Source organism: Neovison vison, chromosome 7 (assembly GCF_020171115.1).
Source record: "Neovison vison isolate M4711 chromosome 7, ASM_NN_V1, whole genome shotgun sequence".
Lineage (NCBI taxonomy): Eukaryota > Metazoa > Chordata > Mammalia > Carnivora > Mustelidae > Neogale > Neogale vison.
Genome location: NC_058097.1, coordinates 118,931,855 through 118,956,471, shown reverse-complemented (window position 1 = coordinate 118,956,471; position 24,617 = coordinate 118,931,855). Strand labels below are relative to the sequence as shown.

Below are 24,617 nucleotides of genomic sequence, written 5' to 3'. Positions count from 1 at the left end.
TCAATCGACTCATCTTGGGCCCTCTACATAAAGTCTGTAAGCTTAGTTTTTCTTCCTTCCTTCCTTCCTTCCTTCCTTTCTTTCTTTTTTAAGATTGTATTTATTTGTTTGACAGAGAGCACACAAGCCACAAGCAAGGAGAGCAGCCAGAGGGAATGGGAGAAGTAGACTCCCCGCTGAGCAAGGAGCCCAATCCAATGCAGGGCTTGATCTCAGGACCCTAGGGTTATGACCTGAGCCAAAGGCAGATGCTTAACTGATTGAGCCACTCATGTGCCCCCCCCATTAAAGATTATATTTATATGGCAGAGAAAGAGTAGTTTCTTTATTAAATCATGTAACTAGTTTTTTGTTTATTTTTTTTTTAAGATTTATTTATATTTTAGGGAGTGAGTGAGACAGAGAGCCGGTGTACAGGGGCAGAGGGAGAGGGAGAGAGTCTCAAGAAGACTGTGCTGTGCTGAGGGCTGAGCCCAGAGCCCCAGCCGTGGCTGGGTCTCAAACCTTCAGCTGAAACCAAGAGTTAGCGCTCCATGGACTGTACCACCCAAGCACCTGTCGTTTAACTAATTCTTAATTATTATTATTTTTAAAAGGATTTTATTTATTTGACAGAGAGACAGTGGGGGAGGGAACACAAGGAGGGGGTGTGGGAGAGGGAGAAGCAGGTTTTCAGCCAAGCAGGGAGCCTAATGTGGGGCTCGATCCCAGGACCCTGGGATCATGACGCGAGCTGAAGGCAGTCTGCTTAACAGACTGAGCCACACAGGTACCCCGACTAGTTCTTAATTATTAATGGGGATAATAATAGTACCAGTCTCATAGTCTTGGTATGAAAATGCTTGTTATCAGTGACCACAATAATGCAGCTGTCTCAGGAACAAAGCACATAGTGATCACTGACTCAGTTAACTACTGATTTTGGACCCTCTGCTTTAGCCAAACCAGTATTCCCACTGTCCCTGCAGTATTCTGGAGTTTTCCTTCATGTTTTCACACCTTCATTTCTCAAATGGAATGTTTGTGTCATCTCCCTGCCCCCTGCCTCCTCTTCTAGTTCAGTCCAGCAAAATCCCGTGCATCTTTCTCCAGCAGTTGGTTGGTAAACTTTTTTTCGGTAAAGAACCAGGGAGTAAATATTTGTGGTTTTGTGGGCCATATGGTCCCTGTTACAACTGATCCTTCACATCCGTCATGAGAAGCATGGCTGTGTTCCAATTAAACTTTATTTATGGACCCTGAAGTGTGATGTACTGTAATTTTCATGTGTTATGAAATACTCTTTTTTTGGAGTCTTTTCAACTATTTTAAAATGTAAAAACCACTCTTAGCTCATAGGCTATACCCAAAACAGGCATTGAGCCACCCTTGGGCTGTGATCTGCCAGCCCCTGTATTAGAGCAGACTGAAAGCACACATTCTTCATGGCGGTGCTGTTGACCATTGTACTTGAAACTGCTCCCTTTTGTCTCTGAATGTCCTACAGGGCTTTTGTACTGTTTTGTAGTAATAGTAGCACTTATTGGGTACTTAATTCATATCATACAGCAGTTATTTGTGCTTATTTCTTATTTCCTAAATATGTTGTAAATTTCTAGAAGTGATGGATACATTTTAGCCTCCTCATATAGAAATGCAGTACAAGAATGTCTACTGGATTCTAAGATGTTTGGAGGCATAAAGGAGTGAAGGTAATTAATTTTAAGATATTCAAAGTGATTTCTGAGGTTTTTCTTCCCTTTTCTTCAAAATTTTATTTTTTGTGTGCAGATCTCTTCTTTTTTTTTTCCAATTTATTTATTTTCAGAAAAACATTATTCATTATTTTTTCACCACACCCAGTGCTCCATGCAAGCCGCACCCTCTATAATACCCACCACCTGGTACCCCAACCTCCCACGCCCTGCCACTTCAAACCCCTCAGATTGTTTTTCAGAGTCCATAGTCTCTCATGGTTCACCTCCCCTTCCAATTTACCCAAATTCCCTACTCCTCTCTAACGCCCCTTGTCCTCCATGCTATTTGTTATGCTCCACAAATAAGTGAAACCATATGATAATTGACTCTCTCTGCTTGACTTATTTCACTCAGCATAATCTCTTCCAGTCCCGTCCATATTGCTACAAAAGTTGGGTATTCATCCTTTCTGATGGAGGCATAATACTCCATAGTGTATATGGACCACATCTTCCTTATCCATTCATCCGTTGAAGGGCATCTTGGTTCTTTCCATAGTTTGGCAACTGTGGCCATTGCTGCTATAAACATTGGGGTACAGATGGCTCTTCTTTTCACGACATCTGTGTCTTTGGGGTAAATACCCAGGAGTGCAATTGCAGGGTCATAGGGAAGCTCTATTTTTAATTTCTTGAGGAATCTCCACACTGTTCTCCAAAGAGGCTGCACCAACTTGCATTCCCACCAACAGTGTAAGAGGGTTCCCCTTTCTCCACATCCTCTCCAACACATGTTGTTTCCTGTTTTGTTAATTTTGGCCATTCTAACTGGTGTAAGGTGATATCTCAATGTGGTTTTAATTTGAATCTCCCTGAGGGCTAATGATGATGAGCATTTTTTCATGTGTCTGATGCAGATCTCTTCTTGCTTGAAGATTTTGAGGCTAGTCTGTTGGGGGTTATTTTCAGTCTTACTACAAACCATGATTATGGGCAACCTTATTATCATGTCCTTCTGATGGTGGAATAGCTCTAACACCTTTAGCTAATTGCTGCTTTGCGTATGACTAGACTTTTCAGTGTGTTTTCTAAGGCATCTGTTTACATTTCATCATTAATGTGTGGCATTGACAGAACACTATTGTAACTACCGATGAGAACAAGGAGACAATTTTAGTGAGTGATATAAGAGTGGTGGGAACTAGGCTAGGAGCAAGATGTGTGGGGGTTCACAATCTCAGGCAATGGTGTGTATATTAATTAGATTTCAGTCTCTTTCTCATTTATCCATCTTCTCTTGAAGTTGATGAATGAAATTATTCAGGATTTTAATTAAGTACTTCATACATTGATAAATATAAGGACCTACAGCCAATCAGTGTTTAGGGCATTTGTTTATGTGACGTTTAAGTTTTCTCAAGTACGTTAAAGCTGTTGAAGTAAGATATGACATAACTATAAAATGTTGATTCTAGAATTAAAACTAAATTATGGGGGGACACCCAGGGTGGCTCCATTGCTTGAGTGTCCGACTCTTGGTTTCAACTCAAGTCATGATCTCCTGGTGGTGGGATCTAGCCCCACTTTGGGCTCTGTGCTCAGCACTGAGTCTGCTTCAAATTCTTTCTTCCTCTCCTTTCCCCTCTGCCCTTCCCTGCTCACTCACTCACTCTCTCTAAAATAAATAAATAAATAAAATCTTAAAAAAAAAATCTTAAATAAACAACAATCCCCCACCCCCTAAATTATGGAGAGCTGACTGGCTCTGTTGGTGAGGCATGTCACTCTTGATCTTGGGGTTGTGAATATGAGCCCCAGGTTGGGGGTAGAGATTACTTAAAAATACACCCAAAACTGGGGTGCCTGGGTGGCTCAGTGAGTTGGAGCCTCTGCCTTTGGCTCAGGTCATGGTCTCAGGGTCCTGGGATCGGGCCCCATGTTGGGGGGGGGAGTCTCTGCTCAGCCAGGAGCCTGCTTCCCCTTCTCTCTCTGCCTGCCTCTCTGCCTACTTGTGATCTCTGTCTGTCAAAATAAATAAATAAAATAAAAAAAAAATACCCCAAACTAAACTAAATTATGTAGTAGAAATTATACTTTGAAGAACTTTGTTCCATTAAAAATTTTAAGAATGCTTACATTCATATTTATATATGAGTTATCCCAAAGTCTGGTGTGTCTTCAAAAAATGTATCTTTTGGGGCACATGCGTGGCTCAGTTGGTTGAGCGACTGCCTTCAGCTCAGGTCATGATCCTGGAGTCCAGTGATCGAGTCTCACATCAGGCTCCCAGCTCCAAGGGGTCTGCTTCTCCCTCTTACCTTCTCCCCTCTCATGCTCTCTCTCTCTCTCACTCTTTCTCTCTCAAATAAATAAAATTTAAAAAAAATGTATCTTTTATTTGAGAGGTGCCTGGGTTGTTCAATCAGTTAGGCTTCTGACTATTGGTTTCGGCTCAGGTCATGATCCCAGGGTGGTGAGATTGAGCTCTGTGTTGGGCTCTGTGCTCAGCTGGGAATGTGCTTGAAATTCTTTCTCCCTGTCCGTCTGCTTCTCCCCTTGCTTGTGCTCTCTCCTTTCTTTCTTTCTTTTTTTTTTTAAATATTTTATTTATTTATTTGACAGACAGAGATCACAAGTAGGCAGAGAGGCAGGCATAGAGTGTGGGGGAAGCAGACTCCCTGCTGAGCAGAGAGCCCCATGCGGGGCTCGATCCCAGGACCCTGAGATCATGACCTGAGCTGAAAGCAGAGGCTTAATCCACTGAGCCACCCAGATGCCCCATCATTTCTTAAAAATTATATCTTTTTTATACATCATTAAAAAATATATATCTTTTTGGGGCACCTGGTTGGCTGAGTCAGTGGAACATGTGACTCTATCTCAGGGTTGTGGGTTTGAGCCCCATGTTGGGTGTAGAGATTACTTAAAAATAAAAATAAAATTAGAAATGGGCACCTGGGTGGCACAGTCATTAAGAGTCTGGCTTCAGGGCGCCTGGGTGGCTCAGTGGGTTAAGCCGCTGCCTTCGGCTCAGGTCATGATCTCAGGGTCCTGGGATCGAGTCCCGCATCGGGCTCTCTGCTCGGCAGGGAGCCTGCTTCCTCCTCTCTCTGTCTGCCTGCCTCTCTGCCTACTTGTAATCTCTCTCTGTCAAATAAATAAATAAAATCTTTAAGAAAAAAAAAAAAAAAAAGAGTCTGGCTTCAGCTCAGGTCATGATCCCAGGGTCCTGGAATCAAGCCCCCGCACTGGGCTCCCTACTCAGTGGGGAGCCTGCTTCTCCCTCTCCCACCCCCCCTACTTGTGTTCTCTCTCTCACTGTGTCTCTCTGTCAAATGAATAAAAATAAAATGAATAAATGTTTCTATCTTAAAAAAAAGAAACAATCATATCTTTTTTCAGATCCATGTTTTTTCACCACTTATAAATTATAGAACATATGGGACACCTGGCTGGCTCAGCTGGTAGAGCATGTAACCCCATCTTGGAGTTGTGGATTTGAGTACCATATTGAGTGTAGAGATTGCTTAAAAACAATATCTTTGAAAAAAAAAACTATTGGACATATTTTTAAGTCTAAGAGAGTATGTATAAAAAATATATGTCTAAGAAAATATGTATAAAAAGACCTTTACAGAAAAAAAATTCTAAGACTTTATTGAGTGACTCTAAGTGAAACCTAAATAAATGAAGAAGATACACTGGTTCAAGGATTGGAAGATTTGATATTTGCAAGGTGTTAATTCTTTGGAAACAGACTTACAGATCTAATGTAATCCCAGCAAGTTTAAAAAAAATAGACAAGGTGATACTAAAGTTTTTGCTAATGCCCAAGAAAAGACAAGAGACTCTTTTTTTTTTTTTTTAAGATTTTATTTATTTATTTGAGGGAGAGACAGTGAGAGAGAGCATGAGCAAGGACAAGGTCAGAGGGAGAAGCAGATTCCGCATGATGCTGGGAGCCCGATGCAGGACCCGATCCCAGGACTCCGGGATCATGACCTGAGCCGAAGGCAGTCGTCCAACCAACTGAGCCACCCAGGCGTCCCGACAAGAGACTCTTGAAAAAGAAAAAATAAATTGGAAAAACATCTCTACTGGAGATCAAGAAGAGCGTTGTAATTAAGACAGTGTGTATTGGCACCAGGATAGACTAATTGATCAGAAGAACACCATGAGGAGTACAGAAATAGATTCACATGAATTCAGACACTTAATTTATGACCCAAGAGGCATGGCAGATGAAAGACAAAGCAATAAGGCCTTCAGAAGCTAATATAGGAGAATATTCATGACCTCAGCATAGGTCTTAGATACGGAATCTTAAAAAAGATGTTGCTTCCACTAATAGAATAATGGGCAGAAGTCTTCAACAGGCATTTTAGAAAAGGAGATAGCAAAATGTCTATTAAATATTTGCATTGTAGGGTGTTCAGCCTTGTTAATAATCAAAGAGATGCAAATTTCAACCACAGTGCCCTATTACTGATACCTAAATTACAGTTGGCAATACCGAATCCTATGCTCTTGAGCAACAGGAACATTCATATCTGGCTGATAGGAATATAACTTGTATGACCACTTTGGAAGGCAGTTTGGAATTATCTAGAAAGTCAAAGATATGCAGACTCTGAAGACCCGCAATTCCCCTGCTAGAGAAATGCATATACATAAGATAAGCAGAAAAGATATTTGAAGTAATTAATTTTCCTGATATGAGTTGATTCAGTTAATGTTTGAGGGCTGCTATGTTCTGTTCTGTACACCCAGGTAGCTTTTGTTTTGTTACAAGGGTGAACGAATGTTATTTATATTTTCCCTCTCTGCTGACAATTTTATTTTATTTTATTTTTAAAAGATTTTATTTATTTATTTGACAGACAGAGATCACAAGTAGGCAGAGAGGCAGGCAGAGAGAGAGGGAGGAAGCAGGCTTTCTGCTGAGCAGAGAGCCCCATGCGGGGCTCGATTCCAGAACCCTGGGATCATGACCTGAGCCGAAGGCAGAGGCTTAACCCACTGAGCCACCCAGGCGCCCCTCTGCTGACAATTTTAATACAAATCTTTCACCAGTCTGTTCTTCAGTTCCTAAAACAATGCTGGCCATAGAATAGGCATTTAATAAATATTATTGTGTTTTAAAAAGATTTCATTTTTATAATGGGCGCTCTTCACTATGCTTATGCTTCTTGTGAAGTTATCTTCACTATCCTCAGCTAATCTGGCTATAGACTAATATGCCTATTTAAATCTCTCTGTGGGTTTGGTAAATTATAAACTCCCCGGGTTCCTTTGGGATCAAGCCTAGCCTAGTGATTGCATCATCTGGTCTGAGGCCAGGGCAACAGGAGCAGATCCAAGCCTCGCTTGTGTTCTGGCAGTTTTGCCCAGGAGAAAGCTGTGCAGCAGAGAGGGAAATGATCAAGCTTTGGTAGTGAAAGGGATCTGGGTTCAAATCCCACTTACAAGCATTATGACCTTGGACAAGTACAAATTTCTGGTTGTTGTGAAGATTGACATTGAGTATTTAAAGGCCATCTCACAATGCTTGGCATGTGATGGATGCTGAGTAAACGGCAGTAGTTATAATTGTTACTATTCCACTGGTGCTTACTTAAGTACCATTGGATTTCCACAGTACACATTTTCATTAAGACGGACTGTGCTTATGCTGCATTTTAAAATAAAAAACTGCATCCATTAGGGGACTCCAATTTTGTGATCTCCCTTAACCGCTTCAGTGGATTTGCAAATGAATCTAACATGTGCTCTGGACGTAGTGGTTCTGACAAGTGTTTGCAGAAGAGATGTGGCTGAGACTTCTGAACAGGCGCTGGATGCCACTGTTTGTTGCTCTGTGGAAGAAAGTGCTAACCGCAGAGTTTGAAGAGTCTACCCATTTTAACTGGAAATATACATATTTTCTAGTGTCATATGTCAGATGCGAGAACCCTTGCTTATAGTTATGAGGTATTTATTCCCAAATCAATTGCTTAGTAATGAAAATGTATTAAAATACCTTTTAATTGGAAGTAAGACTTTTCTGGATAAGTTATCTTCATGAACTGATGCTTAGCCTGTGGTGATCGTAATAAGTTAACATTTGTAATATACTCTATACTGTTATACTCTATTATAACAAACATCCCACTCTATCTTAACAGCAAGCCTGTAAATTAGCTAAGTGATTTCAGTTGTTAAGATAGAGAACTTTTTATTTGCCTTCACATTCAATATTTTTACACTGCGCTGTGCTTTAAGAAGTGTCCTGGCTCGTAGAAGGCAATTCTGTATACTAGACCAGTGGATGCTGGCCTCCTATAGTTAGTTTCATTAAGATGGAGGAACTTGAAATTTGAAGAAGGTTGAAATTAGATTGCAAGTCTTTTTTTTTTTTTTTTTTAAATTTACTTGACAGATAGAGCACAAGTAGGCAGATGAGAGGGAGAAGGAAACTCCCCACCCAGCAAGGAGCCTGATGGCGGCTGGGTCCCAGAACCCTGGGATCACAACCGGAGCCTAAGGCAGATGCCTAACGACCGAGCCACCCAGGTGCCCCTAGATTATAAGTCTTAATTAATTGCCAGTAAGATGGAATTTTTATGAAGGCAATGACTGCCTCATTATGTCATCTGTCTGGGCTCACTATCTTGTTAATCAAACGCTTGTCTTTGACCATTCTGTGTTTTATATTTAAATTTGCAAACAGGGGACCTGAGGTGGAAGAAGGAGAACTTGAAAATGAGCAGCAGGTGAGACCCTCATTAACCTGTTCACAGAGGAAGTGAATTGGATATAAAAGGAATTACTTCAAACTAGTACCAGTTTGCTTCTTTTTTTTTTTTTTTTTAAGATTTTATTTATTTATTTGACAGAGAGAAATCACAAGTAGATGGAGTGGCAGGCAGAGAGAGAGAGAGGGAAGCAGGCTCCCTGCTGAGCAGAGAGCCCGATGTGGGACTCGATCCCAGGACCCTGAGATCATGACCTGAGCCGAAGGCAGCGGCTTAACCCACTGAGCCAGCCAGGTGCCCCCAGTTTGCTTCTTTAGTGCTGGGCCAACACAGTGGCTCAGCCTATTTGAACAACAACAAAAAAAGGCTGTGTAGTGTTTCAGGAGTTGAGGCAGTGTGAACAGGTAGTTACACTGTTTTCTCTTGTGTTAAATGCATTGTGTTAAGTAAGGAAAAGTTGGGTTGTACAATAATTGCCTGTAACCCATTTTAATATTTTTTCTCAGTTAAAACAGTAAAGCACACGAACTTAAAGAAACAGCTTGGTACTCAAAAGTGTGCCTCTTTCCATTCTCCAGTGTTTTATCCTAGCAAGTTGGGATTATGATTGTTGAGTCCTAGTTACCACCCAGAACCATCTGTAAGAAAGGCTTTCAGGGCTGCAGAACACCCACCTGCCAGTCTCCTTCTTACTTGCTGCAATGGCTAATTCAACAAAAGAGCTTGAGATATTTGGGCCAGATAGCTTTCTGTGTTCAGGTGTGCCAGGGGCCACAGCTAGTATTTGTACCCCTGCCAGCTGTTTTGTGAAATAAGGCCACGGTTCACAGAGGGAGCTAGGGCAGTGTGCTTACAGCCATCTAGAGTTGAAACACACGGGCGCTCAATGTTACTTGATGAGTCATTTGAATCAATCTTTCAGTCTTCCCATGTTCCTCATAAATCCATATTTACATCCCAAGTTTATTTCAAATATTCCTCATAAGTGGATGGAACAGATTTGCTTGTTAGCGTGTGGCACAGGGAAGCTTGAAAATCAAAGACTGGTGAGAGTGATGTGGTTGGCAAGGAGGACCACCTAAATTAACAATCACCTCAGCCTTTTCAGAATTCTGACATTAATACCACAAGCATATTAGGGAGGCTGGTAAGTTGTCTATTTTGAGCAAAGGTGTCAGGAGTCTTGCTAAGCTTTTATTTAGTGATAAAGTCTTTTTTTTTTTTTTTTTTTTAAAGGTGATGATTTTGAGCACTGAAAGTTTGTGTATGAATGTCTATTAATATCACTAAGTCCCAGTAAGAATTCAGAGCTCTGATCCTTGCTTATTAAAAGTCAGGTCTTGGGGCGCCTGGGTGGCTCAGTGGGTTAAAGCCTCTGCCTTTGGCTCAGGTCGTGATTCCAGGTTCCTGGGATCGAGCCCCGCATCGGGCTCTCTACTCCTTGGGGAGCCTGCTTTCTCCTCTCTCTCTCTGCCTACTTGTGATCTCTGTCTGTCAAATAAGTGAATAAAATCTTAAAAAAAAAAATAGTCAGGTCTTGGCCTCATTATATAATCAGTCTCTCATATTACTTCTAGAATGATTCTCTGAAAAGTTTTATTGCCATGAAAAAAGATTTTTCTTCCCTTGTTGTCCAAGACTTAGCCCGATCTGGGTGACATCAGACTCACCTGGGGATACTTGATTCTTTTTTTAAAAAAATAAGGAATGCTTCATGGAGGTGCCTGTCATCTTTGTGTGGGGCCATGCCCATCTTCTCTGTATCTTTCCAATTTTAGTACTTGTGCTGCAGAAGGGAGCACCACCTGGGGATGTTTAAAAACAAAGATACCCTGGGGCGCCTGGGTGGCTCATTGGGTTAAAGCCTCTGCCTTCAGCTCAGTTCATGATCCCAGGGTCTTGGGATCGAGCCCCACATCGGGCTCTCTGCTCTGTGGGGAGTCTGCTTTTTCCTCTCTCTCTGTCTGCTTGTGATCTCTGTCAAATAAATAAATAAAATCTTTAAAAAAAAAAAAAACAACAAAAACAAAGATGCCCACTCTCCTCCCCTCTACATCTGTAACTGATTGAATCAAAATTCTCAGGGGGGGTTCCTGACTGGCTCAGTCTGTACAGTGTTCAACCCTTGATCTCAGGGCCAGAGCTCAAGCCTCACATTGAGTGCAGAGCTTACTTTAAAAAAAAAAAAAAAAAAAATTTCTACAGGGGTAAGGCTCTGGAATTTGTCCTTCTTGCCTAGCTTCCTAGGTGATTCTGATAAAACCAGTTCATAAACTTTGGGCATTGTAATTCTTTAACTTGAAGGCTTTAACCGGCTCATCCTGTTTGAGACTTTTCTCTCTCAGTCACTAGCCCCTGAGAATTCCTCAATTCCTCTTGAGTCTGGAACTTTCTCAAGTTGTTTAAATATATAGAGAGAGTATTTATATGCTTATACTATATTATGTGTGTGTGTATATATACCCCATAATTGTATAATATAAATATTATACAATATGCATACTGAAAAGTTCTTGATGTTTATTTCGTTTGCTTCCTAGACGTTCTACATTGATTTAAATGTCCATGTTTTCTCTTTAAAAAAATGCCTGTATTGAGGTACCATGCATATACTATAAATTCACTCATTTGAAGAGCTTTAGTGTATTTTATAGAGTTCTGCAACAGTCACCAGCGTCGTTCTAGAGTATATTCATAACCCCCGGAAGAAACTCCGTATCTCTTGTCTTAATTCCCCATCTGTGTTCTGCTTCCTGCCTCTATTCATGTGCCATTATGCAGATTTCATATAAGTGAAATCATTCGATATGAGGTCCTTCGTGACCAGCATCTTTGACTTAGCAGAGTACTTCGCCCCGGCCCCGTCAGGCCTGCTTTCCTTACCAGGGCCTAAACAAAAACAGAGAGGTCTGAGAGGCCGAGATTCCTGCAGGGCTTTAGGTAATCTCTTGGGACTGAAGAGACAGAGATCCGAGTTGAGGGCAGGCAGAACAGCAGGGCCAACATCCCAGAGGCAAAGAAGACACAGAGAGGTGAGCCCGAGATTAGCCCTGGTTTTCCTCTTGAGGCATTTGCTGCTAAACTGTGCTGGTCAAGAGGACAAGGAGGGAAAAGTAACTGAAGAGAAGAGCGGGGACTTTAGTAGTCTTACAGTGCTGGGGAGACAAAAACTGGAATCCAGCGCCCACCAAGGAGGAAGCTCCCCAGGAAAGATCTCAAAGTCTGTTGTGACTTCTAGAAGGTCAGACCAAGGAGCAGACCCAGTCTGCAAATCAGGCTGGAGTAGCCCCATGGGACTGAGTGCCCTGCCCTTCTGCAGCCTGCCAGAGCATAGGTGGATGTGGAGGAAGCTGGCCGTTCCCTGTGGGAGAGGACACCAGAAGGCTTTCAGGCACTGGTGGTGTTCTGTGCTTTGATCCACCACGTTTACTCTGTGACCATCCCTGGAGCTGGATGCTAATGATTTGTGCTCTTTTCCCTAGGCCTGTGATAACACTCTGCTGCTTTGAGGTTTCCCTCTAAAGTCTTGTGAGAGGAGAATAGAGGACTCCTGACAGATTCTCTTTGAAATTGCCTTCAGATTTTACCAGCCAACCAGCTATTCTTTGTAAAAACGAAAAGGCAAACATCAAGGTTTCTCATTCTTCAGAACTCACACTGAGTGTGGTGGTTCCTTTTGAACTCTCAAGGATTTTAATGTAGAATTGTCTGGCTGAGACCCCCAACAAGACTCTTAACCTAGGTTTTTCTTTTCTTTGAGGGAGGAGGAGGACTTGGTGCCTGGTGGGATTTCTGTATGGGAGTAGAAGGGCAAAGGGACGTATAAATGAAGTGGGAAAAGAAGGCCAAGGGGACAATTTCAGATCTGCTTGCACCAACTTCATTCCTTGCTTGTTTTTGTAGTCTTCTTTTCTAATCTTTTTTTTTTTTCTTTTAAACTTTAGTTCAGTTCTCTTCTGGTTACACAGTATTGTCTTTGATGATAGCCACAATGAATTAGGAAAATTTCTTTTCTTCTTCTTCTTCTTCTTTTTTTTTTTTAAGATTTTATTTATTTGAGGGTGCCTGAGTGGCTCAGTTGGTTGGACGACTGCCTTCGGCTCGGGTCATGATCCCGGAGTCCCAAGATCGAGTCCTGCATCAGGCTCCCAGCTCCATGGGGAGTCTGCTTCGTTCTCTGACCTTCTCCTCGCTCATGCTCTCTCTCACTGTCTCTCTCTCAAATAAATAAATAAAATCTTAAAAAAAAAAAGATTTTATTTATTTGATAGAAGCACAATGAGAGGGAACACAAACAGAGGGAATGGGAGAGGGAGAAGCAGGATCCCCACTGAGCGAGGAGTCTGATATGGGGCTTGATCCCACAACCCTGGGATTGTGACCTGACCTTAAGGCAGATGCTTAATGACTGAGCCTCCCAGGTGCCCCAGGAAAATTTCCTTAGGATGTATTCTGCAGTAGTTTTTAGTCTGTAACACGTCAGTCCTCTCACATTAAAAGTGCTGCTTATTCTGAAAATTTTCTGCCATTGTCTGCTCACTTGCTGAGTTTCTAAAGTTTTCTTCTGTTTATTTTCCCAGTGGCATAAAGTTTTATCTGGTGAGGTGCCTGGCCAGCTCAGTCAGTAGGGGATGTGACTCTCAATTTCAGGGTTACGAGTTCAAGCCCTGTGTTGGGCATGGATCCTACTTAAAATCAATCAACCAACCAACAAAACAATTTTTTTATCTGGGGGAATTTTTCCGCAATCTTGAACATTTCATTGTTTGCTTCACTGTTAACACATAGCAAATGTTGGGGAGGCTGGCTGGCTCAGTGTGTAATAAGCCTCTGCCTTTGGCTCAGGTCATGATCTCAAGGTCCTGGCATTGAGCCCTGCATTGGGCTCTCTGCTCAGCAGGGAGCCTGCTTCCCTCCCCTCTCTCTGCCTGCCTCTCTGCCTACTTGTGATCTGTCAAATAAATAAAAAAAAAAAATCTTTTTTTTTTTTAAAGATTTTATGTATTCATTTGACAGAAATCACAAGTAGATGGAGAGGCAGGCAGAGAGAGAGGGGGAAGCAAGCTCCCTGCTGAGCAGAGAGCCCTAGTAGGGACTCGATCCCAGGACCCTGAGATCATGACCCGAGCCGAAGGCAGCGGCCCAACCCACTGAGCCACCCAGGCGCCCCCAAATAAATAAAATCTTAAAAAAACAAACCACATAGCAAATTTTAACTGAATGACATCAGTAGAAATACCTGGAGGACCCTGTTGTTATCACTTTCTCGTTTTTTTTTTTTTTTTTAATTACCCTGAGACCTCTCTGTTTATATGGAAATATTCCAAATCCATAACAGCTTAATGAAAAGCACTTTTTAAATTTGGAACCTAGTCAAAGGCTTTTGTTATTTTTTAAATTTGTTGAAAGCTTTTATGAAAGTTTGGTTTCCCCGACGATTTACTATCTCAGAAACCTTAAAACTGTGTTTATTTTACTTCCTTGTGGAGTTAAAAATAATATTTTCATCCTGACTCCACCCTCACTCGTGGGTTTCCAGTAGCTCGTTAGATTGGGGCAGAGGGGAAGCTAGGATGGCGCCTTGGGTTGGCCAATGGAGGGACTTCAGGCTGGGCAGACCCACACCTGGGCAGGTTACGTCTGCCTTGTGAAATGGAGGGCAACACTGATGAAGTCCCAGAACCTAGGTCGGGTTCGGTGGGGTGAGGTTCGGAGCCGACGGCTAAAGAAAGAATTCTTAAGACATCTCTGGTGCAAAAAGGTGGTTTATTAGAGCACGGGGACAGGACCCGTGGGCAGGCAGAAATGCGGCTGCCCCCGGTTGTGAGGGATGGCAGGTTGTGTACCCTGCAGTTGGGGGAAGGTGAGGGGAAGGGAGGTTTCAACGGAGTTTTCATATGCTAAAGAGGGCCTACAAGATGCCAGGATGTCAGAGCCCTACCGGAGGCCTTGCCCTTGCCCTAGCGGCTTGATCAATGTTGTCTTTAGACCAGCTATTAACATTAAGGTAGTTGGGAGACTTTTTGGTGGGATGTCACAATCCCGCTATCAATCGCCTTTGTTAGTGAGATTTGTAAGCCAAAGGAGACTCCTATCTAGCAGGATTGTGAGCTTTGCAAGTTAACTATTTGTTTTCCTTCTAGGATAGTCAGGGGTGCCTGAGGAATGTGACACGTATTACTGAGGGGAGCGGGTGGGGGGGTACAAGGCGCCGGCCTCCTGCTCCCTCATCATTCCCCCCTGAACAATTTTGACCCTTAAATCTTTAAGGTTGTTGAGGGTGGAAGGTCTCATCTTCTGTAACTTCTTCCTGTTGATTAGGGGCGTAGAGTTGTCCCTACCTACTCAGGTCAACATGGATCAGTTGAGGGATGCGTAAGGGAGTTACGAAAAGCAGAGGCAGCTGAATCCAGCGTTTACAGGGAAGAAGTATCTTTGCGCGTGGTAAGGATCATCTGCCGTGGTGAAGTCATTGCAGCAATGAAGTCTCGGCACCAAGTAGAGAAACACTGAACAAAGCAACATATTAAGGTTAATAAGGCGATAAGAATGAGAAGCCCGAAAAGGAGAATTGGCCATAGCCCTCTTTCAAACCAGGAACTTAACCATTCACTGAGAGAGAGAGAGAAGGATCTTGAAGAGCATCCTATCTTTTATTAATCCTGTGACATTTTTGTGATAGTCTGGGATGTACACACAACATTCTGCTTTGATAATTGCACATTTTGCCACTCTGGGCTGCTGTCAGGACATCTAAGGCCATCCTATTTTGTAGGACTGCCTTGTGTATATGAGACTTTGGTATTAAGGCGGGAGAGGCTATTTAGTGAATCACGGAGTGCCTTTGTAGTGTATTTACTAAGGGCTTCTACATGCCACATGACATCCTCTAGTCCCACAGATGGAACAAAAATGGATGCTAAATGATCATACCATTTAAGAACAGATCATGTTTGCTTTAAATTGGAGATTAACTGGAGTGGTAATGGTTTTAGTAATGCGCCCATGAATCCAGGCAAATCTATCCACCCTGGAGGAAGCCAGGGCCATAGGTTGGTTCCATATATCCAGTGGTTTCTGTTGACAATCTAATGCCAGGTCGCCTTGCCCAGTCAGTAGCCTGGAGTACTATTATTTGGGAACACATTTCTAACAATTGCTATCCTCGATGTCATGTGTTATTTGCCCAAGTACCATATGTATGATCTTTTATTGCCTTTTGACTGAGCCTTCCAATCAGTGTGGGTATGAACCACGAAAATGTACCCCAGATTTGATATATGCCATTTTCAGTATAGCAACAAGGATTTTGTAACTTAGGCCCATATTTGATTGGGGAGTTATGGCTTGATAGCAATCCCCTTTCCTTCAAACTAGCTCCATGGGCATACCAGGAAAGCATATTTGGAGGCAGTGTTAATATTTATTCTTAGTGCTAGGGAGTACTACGGCATACCTAGCTTTTATTTTTATGAAAACTGTCATTCGTGTTTTTAACAGGGGCATCTTAAATCTGGCCATATAGAGTAAGCAAGATCAATAACCTCTGAACATTTTTGCTCTATAGAGAAAGTGGTCAGGTTCAGGCATTCTGTTAAGTATAGCCCAGTATTTAATAAGCCGGCCTCCATCATCCATTGGTGGCCTTTGGCTTCTAAGACAAATCTGGGCCTGATGTGAAGTCAGTACAGTCAGGGACTGTCCCATAGTGAGCTTTGAGGCTCTTTTATGAGGGCTGTTCTAGGTTTCACTAAAGCATCTATTTGCAATTGCACCTGAACAAAGAGGACTAAGGGATGAAACCAGGAAGACCTTTGAGTGGTCCAGGCTTAATAAATATCCTGACTACAGAGGATCACTGGCAAGTGAGAAAATTTGTCAAGAGATAAGAGGAGCCCCCCCCATGCATCATTCAATCCACTCATAAAGAAAGTGGGGTCATCTATTGCCTCCACAAGTCCATAGTTAATCCTATGGAATGTGGTATGCTGGCTTTTAGGCAATTTCATTATCCCAGCCACACATAAGGTGTTAGTTAAGTTATACAATTGTAGGGGAATCAATCCCATTTTCCAGTTGTTTAATCATGGGCCATGGCGTCTTGCTAATATCCCCACAAAATAAGATCGACTAAAGAAGCTATTGTGTACCTTCTCTGAAGTTTACCTCAAATTTGTTTAGCTTAGATAAACATTTAAAGACCATCAAATCTAGAATTTAACATCCTTAAAGGTGTGTTACTAAAACATAATTTCTCTCTAAAATAACCATTTCCAGAGATAGCCAAATCAGGACTAATTCACTTGTGAAACAAGTCCAGTTTTAACAAACTTGGCCTAATTATTTACATAAGCTCAGCAAGAACAGTGAGTGTGATCAATAGATCTTTTCGAGTCTGCTTTGCTGGAACTTTTTATAAGGAATCTCTAGGTTGAACTTTTAGTAGCCTCTCCAGGCCAGAAGCCAAGCCCTGCACTTGCCATCAGGCCGCATGCCTTTGGGCAAATTCCTCTTCCTGAGACTGCACCTACCAAGGAGTGACATTCTTTACTCACCTGGTGAGGCTGCTGGGAACTCTGTAAGCAAGGTATGAGGCCAACAGTCCCAAGGGGCTTTGTAGCTTCAGGTTTCATAAAGTCAACCTTAGTTCCTTTAAACTGTCTGGTCATATCTGAGTCTTTTCAAATATGACATCCCAGTCAAAGCCTTGATAAAATAACCAGTTTCCAATGGTGTCCTGTTACATGGAGAACAGATTCTTTTTTTTTTTAAAAAAAGATTTTATTTATTTGACAGACAGAGAACACAAGTAGGCAGAGAGGTAGACAGAGAGAGGGGGAAAGCAGGCTCCCTGCCGAGCAGAGAGCCTGATGTGGGGCTCAATCCCAGGACCCTGAGACCATGACCCAAGCCTAAGGCAGAGTCTTTAACCCACTGAGCCGCCCAGGCGCCCCAAGAACATTTTCTTATTGAACTTCTGCGAATGACTGACTGCCATGGAATAAAGAATACTTACTGAGACCTTTTGGTTTCAGAGGGTTTAGATAGAGAGAAAAGTTGAATGCTTTGAGCATTTTTACATCTCTGTAAGTTACAGATAATAACTAAGAGGAAGTATCCCTAGTCTGGAAGAGCAAACATTAGAGAGAACCAGCAATATTTAAAGTAAGACAAAACATTAGGAGACACAACACTGTAGTCTTTTAGTTCATTTAGTCCCATGTTACTAATTCTGGTGAATTCATCTTTATTTAGTTTTGGAAATTCTTATCCATTTCAGTTTTAGGATTTTCAAGTATATCAGATATCTGTATTTGTCCTGAAAGTCCTTTATAGGAATCTCCTTGAAAATGAAACTCATTTTACAAGAGAATTAAAACAATTATAAATGACAAAAACTCAGATGGATACGGTTAGAGTTGACCATGAGAGTTTTACAGTTGAGCTGGCAAGGAAATCAGGTTACTTCTGTGATGATCTCTTACAACATTAAAACTTTAGGAAGTGCATAGAATCTCTAGAATAGTTACAGCATTTTCCCAAATGTAACCCAAGGTTTGTCACTGGTTCAGTAGTACTTCATGAGCAACTTCGCATATCGAGGAAAAGCTGGAGTTAAAGAGATTTACAACTTAAATTTTGTTAACATTTGTTAAAATGTTAGGGATGTTAAGTGATGAAGTTCTCGAACCTAGGTGAGGTTCAGTGGGGTGAGGTTCGGAGCCGACGGCTAAAGAATTCTTAAGACGTCTCTGGTGCTGGGGCGCCTGGGTGGCTCAGTGGGTTAAGCCGCTGCCTTCGGCTCAGGTCATGATCCCAGTGGGATCGAGTCCCACGTCGGGCTCTCCGCTGGGCCGAGAGCCTGCTTTCCTCTCTCTCTCTCTCTCTCTCTGCCTGCTTGTGATCTCTCTCTGTCAAATAAATAAATAAAATCTTTAAAGAAAAAAAAAAAGACGTCTCTGGTGCAAAAAGGTGGTTTATTAGAGCACGGGGACAGGACCCGTGGGCAGGCAGAGATGCAGCTGCCCAGGGCCTGTGAGGAGCGTCTGGTTATATACACAGGAGTTGGGTAGGTGAGGACAAAGGGGTGTTCAGAAGGGCTATTGGGGTAAAGAAGACTGTCAGGATATTGAAGGCCTGGTTACTATCAAGCCAAGGCCACTTTCCCTCTAATGAGGCACTAACATAAAGACAATTGGGAGTCTCCTGCTGGATGTCACATTCCTGCTATCAAGCATCCTTGTTAATGAGATTTAGGTTTTAAAATAAATTTAATTTTATTTACTTTTCCTTCTATCTCCATCTCCTTCAGCTTTTTAGGGAGGGGAGGGTGACGTTAGGGCTTGAGGAACTGAGTTATGTGTCTTTGGAAATTGGGCTATTGAGAAGGGAACTTCTTTGTTGTAAATCTTAAGGACATTTGTAAACCAAGAGAGACTCCTGCCTTGCAGGACTGTGATCTCTGCAACATAACCATTTGCTCTTCTTTTAGGGCAGTCAGGGGTGCCTGTGGAATGTCACACATATTACCAAGGGGAGTGGGTGGAGAGGGGATGCAAGGCACCAGCCCCTGCTCCGTTCTCAGCGAGCCTCCTACTCCCTCATCATAAGCACCTGATAAAACAAAACACAGAAACTGAACTTTCTGGGCAGGCAAAGAGAAAACCATTTACATTTTCTTACAGCAAATCAATTAATCTAAGAAAACTTTGTCCTTTTGAACAGAGACAATTTCAGTCCTGTACCAATGTACCTTTAAAAGCCATTCATTTCAATCTTAGTCCATCTTGACCATTGCTAAAATTCCTTTTCTGAAGATTTCCCTTCACAAACCTTCTACAACTTTCCTCTGCATTCAGGTTTTTTTTCCCAAGCCATTTCCTTCCTAACAACCATCTCATTTAGGACCCAATTACCTTTTATCTTTAATAAAATGCATTTCCCTTCTTTAAATCTTTCTTACGTATCATCTACTTTCCTACGGAGTTTCCCTTATTTCCATCAGTCTTAGTTACACTAAGCAGAATTTGATACTCTTAGAAACCTCTTAATCTCTAGTGAAGACTAAGTATTAACCAATTGTGAACTGTTACAACAGAATTCTTCAGATGTCAAATTTATGAGACAGTTAAGTGCAAAACACGTTTACCAACAGATGTAAATACTCTTAGTTTCTTTGCAGTTAAGTCAAAAGCACAAACCTACATCCAGTAATTAATGACTTAGCATTTTATCCTTTAAGACCTAGATGTCCACAATTTAATTCCATTGGTCACCCAAGCAAAACTTTAAAACTTTCAGGCTACCAAAGACTTTGAAAACTACTTCAACAATTACCCATTAAAACTTTGAGACAGACAAACATCAGTTTAGTCATCTCTTTGCTAACAAATTTTAACAAATAACATGAGCTTATTTGAACTTCAGTAAACTTCGAAGTTTCACATTTACTACTGTTAACTTAAAAAACACGTCTTATCTTAACTAAACCAACTTAACTTAGTTCCAATGGTGATTTACGCTCCACCTGGGCCCACTCCACTTTGAATGTTTACCTGAGACACAAGTGGGAAGATCTGGAGTGGGGTGCGTTAGGTCCAGGGGCTGCTCTTCTTGCTCCTTGACAGTGGAGAGGAGGAGCCGTAGTGCATGATCTTCTGCTTCATGGGGGAAGCAGAAGAAAGTGTTGCCAGGAGGCAGAGAAAAGATTCCCGGTTCTAGAGCTCATAAACCCCAACAAACGAGCAAACGCCAAGCTTGCCCACCAGCAAGGGGGGAGGGGTTAAGCAGTCCATGTCAGGCCAGAGAACACAGGGAAACTTCCCCGAAACAAAGAGTTTCGGCAGCTGATTGTGAATATTCCTTACGGTCTCTGTCTCGAGTTAGACTAACCCCAGTTGGCTCCAGTTACAGCCATTAACATGGGAAGTGAGTGAGGGAGAAGCCCCCACATCTATTAGGAAAAAGACAGTCAGAGTCCCCTTTTGCTAAGGATGCCCAGCAACCTGGGTTTACTAACTGACTTATCTGGACGAACACATTCCGCAAAAGCCCCTTAGTCTGGGGTCCTGGTGCAGAGCAATGAAGGCCTAGGTATGAGCGGTGAAGGTATCCTAGGTCCATTTGCCCCGTTTCCTGCAGAGGAGATCTAACGGATAGATCCCACTGAGGCCATGCAGTGTTACTGGAGCTCAGTCCTTTCCTAAGTTTTGCAATCCAAATTATTTCCAGTGGGTTAAAAGGCACCCCAAGGTAGAGTCCGTGGGAACGGAAGAAGCCTACGGAGGCCATGCTTCCAGAAAAGTAATGAAGGTCCATTACCAAATCCCCCCGGACTCCTGGGTGGCGTCCCATGCAGGATATGTCAGAGGTTCCCGTGTGTCAAAAGCGACCAGAGGCGTCCCTCCACTTCCCCATCGCATCCTAGGCTACAGATGGGTGCCTAGTGAATGGACTAGGAAACTGTGCTGTGCCATGCCATTGTCTGTCCTGAAGACTGCATACTGTTTTGCCATATTAACCCATGGAAATACTAGAAAAGTTTGGCAAGGGGAAATTACCCAATTTCATAGCTATAAGTAGTCTGTAGAAGACTTTGACAAGAAACAGTAAAGACTGAAATCCATCATGGTCTATGCGACATTCCAACACATGTGGTCCTTGCAGCCAACTTCCCTAGGAAACGGTCCCCGGTTGCGTTTTAATTCCATCGGGTACTGGTTTCGGCCGGCTCCCAGTGGAGGTCTCGCGGCCAGAAGTGACTAGACCAGGGATGTGGAGGGGATCACATTAGATCAATCAGGAGGAAACCTCACATGGGAGTCTTAAAATTGGCAGCCGTCCTGGTGACTTAGGTGGCTGTCCCATGCCCAAGAGAGACAACGCTCTGTAAGAACAGGAATAAAGAGAGGCCATCAAGTTTCTGGGTCTTATTGCCATTCCGGCCAGGGTACTAACTTACAGCCAAAAGGCAGATGCTCTCCTCCCCGTAGAGTAGCCACAGGCTAGAGGATTACAGCCTGAGCTATTGACGTGCAAGTGTTCCAATTAGACCATACTCCTTGAAAAGCCCTGAAATGAGAGTAAAGGAGAAGGAGAGAAAAGTACTCACCAATTTTGCACCGAAGCTCAGAGTCCAAATGTAAAGACTCACAAATCTCCTGGCTGGCTCTCGCCAAAATGATGAAGTCCCAGAACCGAGGTCGGGTTTGGTGGGGGGAGGTTCGGAGCCGACGGCTAATTCTTTAAAACGTCTCTGGTGCAAAAAAGTGGTTTATTAGAGCACGGGAAGGGGACCCGTGGGTAGGCAGAGACGCGGCTGCTCTGGGTTGTGAGGGACGGCAGGCTCTGTACCCTGCAGTTGGGGGAAGGTGAGGGGAAGGGAGGTTTCAACGGAGTTTTCATATGCTAAAGAGGGCCTAAGCGGTGCCTGGATGTCAGAAGCCTACAGGAGGCCTTGCCCTTGAGGCTTGATCAATGTTGTTTTTAGACCAGCTATTAACATTAAGATAGTTGGGAGACTTTTTGGTGGAATGTCACAATCCTGCTATCAATCGCCTTTGTTAGTGAGATTTAGGACATTTGTAAGCCAAGGGAGACTTCCTGTCTAGCAGGATTGTGAGCTCTGCAAGTTAACTATTTGTTTTCCTTCTAGGATAGTCAGGGGTGCCTGAGGAATGTGACACGTATTACTGAGGGGAGCGGGTGGAGAGGGGGTGCAAGGCGCCAGCCCCTGCTCTGTCCTCAGCCAGCCTCCTGCTCCTTCATCAACACTGCCTTAGTTTCCACAGGGTTGAGATGGAGAGCAAATCAATGGCATCTGCCAAGGCACTTGGATTACCTTGCTAGGCAAGGTTAAGTATTATTTAAGCGTCTCATTTACAGTTTTTCTCAGTGTTACCAATTTGTTGTGAATTTTCAAAATGAGAAACTTATGTGACAGATTATTTAGGCTTCCTCTTTTCAGCAAGAATTGGGAATCTGTGCTGAAATTTCTAGAATTTTGTTATTCGTCCATTGCTACTTCCGCCACCAATTCCTATTCATCTTTAAGAGCTGAGTCCACTGTTTTTTTGTCCTTTCTTCTGAGTTCGAAAACTGTTTTGTCCAGAGATCAGTTAAATGTGAAATTTCTACTTGCCATTGCAAATGAGTGAGCATAGTAGGAGTCCTTTATTTTCATTTCACTAGCCTAATTTTGTAGCTTCCAAATTTCGTATTACATCTCAGTCAAGAAGTGGTTAGCTGCTGTTTGGGGCACTCCTTTGTGATTCTGTACTATTGTTTTCTGAATTGTGAGGATACTGGTTTATTTATTTTGAGAGAGAGAAAGAGAGCATGCGTGTGAGTGGGGGCAGGGACAGAGGGAGAGAGAGAGCTCAGGCAGGCTCCACGCTGGAGCAGAATCTAACATGGGGCTCGATCTCACAACTCTTGAGATCATGCTCTGAGCTGAAATCAAGAGACAGATGCTTATCTGACTGAGCCCCCCCAGGTGCCCCAAAGATATAGGCTTTAAACAGGTGGCTGGGTGGCTCAGTGAGTTAAAGCCTCTGCCTTCAGCTTGGGTCTTGATCCCAGCGTCCTGGGATTGAGCCCTGCATCGGGCTGTCTGCTCAGCCGGGAGCCTGCTTCCTCTTCTCTCTCTTTCTGCCTAATTGTGATCTCTGCCTGTCAATTAAATAAATAAACCTTATTTGGTTGTTGTGACATTAAATGAATGAGCATTTCTAAGTGTTAATTGCTTAGACCAGTGACTGGCCCATGGAAGGCATTCAACACGTGTTAGCTGTCCATATAGCTTGTTCCCATGATCCGCCTGTGCACACCCCTGTTCCTTGGCCACACCCAAGGGGCCCGTGGCAGAATCAGAGGGCAGTGGTTAACTGTAGATGCCCCTGTGGCTGGTGGGATAGGGGGTTTCCCAGTCCTTACATTAAAAAGTATGGTGTAAGACCCAAGACGAATCAGGTCAGGAGTCAGAGATCCAAGAAATAAATCCCGAACCAGAAACCAGAGCCTGGGAGTTTTTGAGCTAGGAAATTAGGAGATGGGCCAAAAAGGACCAGTTCAAATAGGTCAACGGAGTGCCTTGTGCTGACTGGGCCTTTGACAGGAAAAGTGAACTGGACTAAGGTCTTCCTTTGTACCCTCTCACCTGGCCACCCTGCTCTCCCCCAAAAAACGGTCTTGGAGGTCCCTTATGTCAGGCAGGTTATTTGTACCAAAGAAGTGGCAAGTATGAGACTGAGGTTTTCTTGGACATGGGCAGGAACAGCATCACTGCTAGGACCCCTGGGGGGGGGCTCAGTTGGTTAAGCGTCTGCCTCGGGCTCCGGTCATGATCTCAGGGTCTTGGTGAAGGGTGGTGAGGTCAGGAGCAGACGGCCAAGAAAGAATCCTTAAGATGTCTCTGGTGCAGAAAAGTGATTTTGTTACAGTTCAGAACACGATGCATGGGCAGAAAGAGAAGCTTCACTGGGGTTGTGAGGAAGGGCGGAGTATAAACTGTGGGGCTGCGGTACGGAAGAGAGGTGTCCAAAGGGACTTTCATATGCTAAAGAAGTACTGGAGGACTGGCTTTTATCAAGCTAAGGTTGTTTTTCCCTCTAGGGACACGCTAACGGAAAGATAGTTGGAAGTTTCCCGGAGGAGTATCACAGATCTCACCTTGGAGCAGGGGCTGGGGGCAGGGCTGGGGGTGGGAGTCAGCTGGTGCTTTCCTTCGCCTCTGCTTGCCTTCTGCTTCCTCATTCCTGGGCTCGAGCCCCGGGTCTCCTCGGGCTCCCTGCCCAGTGGGGAGTCTGCTTCCCCCTGCTCCTGGGGTCGCACGCGCTGTCTCTCTCTTGCTTTCTCAAATCGCAGACCAGTCAGTCGGTCAGTCTTTGGGGAGAGAAAAAGGCAATCGCGGCTATTTATTGTTCACCTGCCCTGGGCCAGAGACTTTGATAGGCGCTGTACGCGGTAGCTGCCTTGGGCCGACTGGCTGTCAGGGACTCCCGACAGGGGTGAGTCGGAGGTCAGCCCCTTTGAGCTGAGCTGGGAATGATTGCTGCGTTCGGGTGCAAGTTCACTGCGGCTGGGCAGAGGCAGGCCCCGTGGAGGGCGGGGTTCATCTTGAAGGGGAGGAGTAGGGGCCCTGAGTGATGGGCTTTCTTCATGGTCTGCATGGGAAAGGGCACCAGCCAAGTCCCAGGTCCACCCCGGC

At 43.5% G+C, this 24,617-nt stretch overlaps 1 protein-coding gene and 1 non-coding gene across 4 annotated transcripts in view; one reads left to right on the top strand and one right to left on the bottom strand.

Annotated features, from left to right (window-relative positions):
- PRDM10 (PR/SET domain 10) overlaps nt 1-24,617 on the top strand; it is a 107,984-nt gene that overhangs the window by 5,313 nt on the left and 78,054 nt on the right. The gene's annotated exons all lie outside the window — the stretch shown is intronic.
- On the bottom strand, nt 10,107-10,212 carry LOC122914800. Its single transcript, XR_006385875.1, has one exon. It is a non-coding gene; the product is annotated as a U6 spliceosomal RNA (small nuclear RNA).